Consider the following 3,799-nt stretch of genomic DNA (forward strand, 5'->3'; position numbering starts at 1 on the left):
TTGTTGTTTCTTCTCATCATTAAATTTTATAATTAAATACATACATAATAAATTAACAAGTTCAATAACATAAAAACTTATACTTTTAAAATCTACCTAGAAAAAATAGTGTTTTCATTTATGTGGTGGTAAGAAATTAAATCATTTGGGTCAAATGGGCCAACCCATGTTGCCACAATTAAATAATAAAATTCAAAAATATATAAAATAAATGAATGTAGAAATTAAAAAAATGGGAATGTTTTTAACATCATATATTTGACATATTAAACAATAATAAGTATGACAAACAATGTTTTAGAAACCAACCCAGAGACCAACCCGCTTTTGCCTTCGGGTCACAAGTCACCTGTTCGATTGTCAAGGTCAAACAAGTCAAACTGCTCTGTTAACACTATGTGTGTTTGTGTGTGTGTGTAAAAATATATATTTTATCAATAAATAGTATAATTATGTTTTACATATATCATAGTTATGTTTTACATATATTTTATAATTATGTTTTACATATATTACATATAATATATGTATTATGTTACTTTTATTTATGTTTTTTTAATTTCATTTTAAATTTTTAATTTATAAAAAAATATTAAAAACTGCAATTTGGGGCCAAAAAATAGGTTTTTTCACGAAAATAGCAAGGCAAGATGCATAATGCCCTTGGGATGTATAGATCTTGAAAAGTTACTCAAAAAATATATATATAACCTCAATTGGACATCGAAGTGCAAAGTTATGGCTTATAAAAGTTTGCACATAATTAAATGTGCAACCTACGACTTGGTTACTAGGTCGAATAAGTCAATGGTTGAACCACCCAAGTTAGACAACTTTTAACCAAAAGGGAGAGTTTCTAGAACCAAACCTATAATTAAGGTCGAGTGACGGTTCAAATGGTTCAATCGAGTAGGTCAACAACAAGTTCAAAACATTGATTATAAATAAGAACTGTTTTTATTAATGATGGGAATGAAATGTAAAATTTTAAACCAATTGGAAATAAAAATATTTTCCTATTATCTCTCATTAAATCTCATATCTAATGTATATTCTCTTATTAAATCCTATATTTAAGATATATTTTTCTCATCATTAAATTCAACTAATTAAATCCACAACATTAATTTTAATAATGTAAAAATAAATATTTTGAAAAATAATTCATTTTCTTTCCTCTCAATGGTGGGAAAGCAATTCAACCATTTGGGGTCAAATTCATTAATAAATATTTCCATAATTAAAAAATAAAAAATTAAAATAAATAAAATATATAATACAAAAAAATAAATGGGCATGTCCTTAATATTGTATATACATTATACTAAGAAAAAATAAGTATGAAATGTATGAAGTATTTTTGTAAATGATGAAAATGGAATGCCAAAATTAAAATCAACCTAGAAATGAAATGATGTCATTGTCAAATAATAAAATTTTTAAAAACAGAAAATACAAAGAATCACACAAATAAATGTTATACATAAGATATAATTTTATCAATAATGGAAATGTAATACAAAATTTAATGTCAACCTAGAAATCAAATTATTTTTCTTTTTGGGTCGTGGGTTAGTCATTCGGGTCAAATGAATTAATTGATGATATAATAGTTAAATAATAAATATTTAAAAAATAATAAAAAAGTACAAGTAATCAAAAGAATATATAAAAAATATATATTAATTATGTCAAACAAAAATTAAGTGTGATAAGTAAAAATTATGTATATAATGTAGATGAAATATATAATTCAAAACTGCTTCGAAAGCAAAGCTATTTTCTTATGTAAATGGTGGGTCAATGATACAACTTTTTAAAGAAATTCATGATGTCATAATTAAATAATAAATATTAAAAAAAGATAAAACACAAACGATAAAAAAGTACAGAGTTTTGTCAAAGACATTTTGGAACAATTCTAATGTTATATAATCATCATATTAAGTAAAAATAATTGTAAAATAAAAATTATTTTTATTTAAGACAAAAATAGAATACAAGTGTAAGTATTTAAGTTTATTTTTAACAATATTGTTGCTTTTATTAATTTTCAATTTCTATCCTAATTATGATATTTTTAAAATTAAAGTAATTAATATGAAAAAATTCATACATGCAATGCACGTGCTTAATTACTAGTTTTCTTAAAATAGCCCATGAATCTTCATCATGGTAAGTTCATTTTAAGGCCCTTCATTGTTTGGATTTTGAGAGGGGGGAATTGGTTATTGGGATTTTGGTTCCCATTGACAAAGATACCCATATTCTTTTTCTAGATTTATGTGGGGTTCATAAAAATTTATTTTCTCTGATATGTAAGTGATACTCATCTCAGAGGATAAGTAACTTTTCCACCTGTGGGGAAAGTTGCCAACATTTGGAATTGTCCCTTTTAATAATATTTTTTTATGGCTAAAATGGTCATTGTCTTATTGACCTGGGAAATAAAAGAACATGGGGAAATTCAGCTACCCAAGAAAGTGGTTCCTGGGAAATACTTACCCAAGTAAGTGCATTTACCCGGGTAAGTAACATCCCATAAAACCAACAAGGCATAATCCTCAATAGGAGGAACCCCTAATTCCACAAGATAAAGGGGCCGTTTGGCATCGTTGCCGTTTTCTAGAGCAACAATGCCACATTAGCGCCACATCAGAAAAAATGGTGCTCCATGAAACGGGCATTTGTTTGTAAGGTTCAAAGTATCGACACATATCGGCCCGTATCGGCCGATACATATCGTTCTGGGACCCCTCCTATACGCCCCTACAGTGGGTGTATCGGGGGCTTGATCGATTCAGGCTGTGGAGGAGGCCTAAACTGGCTCCCCTGAACCAGTTGCAAAAATAAAATAAAAAATAAGTATCAAAAGTTGTATCGATTCGCCCGATACGCCCATACCGGCATATCAGGCGTATCAATATTTTGAACCTTGTTTGTTTGGAACCATTTTTCCATAAAAATTGTGCTCCAAGCCATGCCTCGGAAATTGGGAAGCCATGGCTTGGAGCAATTCCAAATTTGACGTTTCCTGGAACAATAGCTCGTTGTTGCCAACAGGGCAGTGATGTGGCACTGATGTGCCACTACATAATGGGTATCAGTGCTGAAAACGTTTCCTGCAGCAATGGTAACAAACAAAAAAAGTTGTTGTTGCTCCAGAAAACATCCCACCTGGCAACAATGATTCCAAACAAAAATAAAGTTACCGTTTTCTGAAAAAATGGTCCTTCAAGCCACACATCAGAAAACGGTGCTACAAGCATTGATGCCAAACATATACAAAGTAACTTCCCATAAAAGAAATAGGGCGTAATCCTAAAACAGCCCTTAAGCAGAGTCTGTTGTAATTTCAAAATATAATAATAATAATAATAGTAAAATCCACCCTTAAAAAATATTAAAAACAAGATTAACAAAAATAGATGATTGTTGAGGCTGAAGAAAATATTAAGATCGAAGGATACAAACAAAAAATAGAAAAAATAACTAATGATTAGATTGAAGCATTGAATCATAACAGAACCCTTTGAGTCCTTGACGCTAAATCTAATTTTCCTTTCTTTTCTTTTTTCCATTTCTTCTTCCTTTATAACGAAGGAATAAGGAAGAAGAGCCTGTGTCAAGGAATTTATATTTTCTTTTTGCCAGTGAACTCAATCATAGGATCAGGCAGGCCGACCACCAAACACAATGACTGGGAGAGAAACCACATCCCTGAACTTCAACTATAATCCAGACTTAAACTTCAACCGACCCCACCCCCCCCCCCCCCCCCGAAAAAAAACAAAAACAA

This window comes from Nelumbo nucifera, chromosome 3 (assembly GCF_055504915.1).
Source record: "Nelumbo nucifera cultivar China Antique chromosome 3, China Antique-T2T, whole genome shotgun sequence".
NCBI classification, from domain to species: domain Eukaryota; kingdom Viridiplantae; phylum Streptophyta; class Magnoliopsida; order Proteales; family Nelumbonaceae; genus Nelumbo; species Nelumbo nucifera.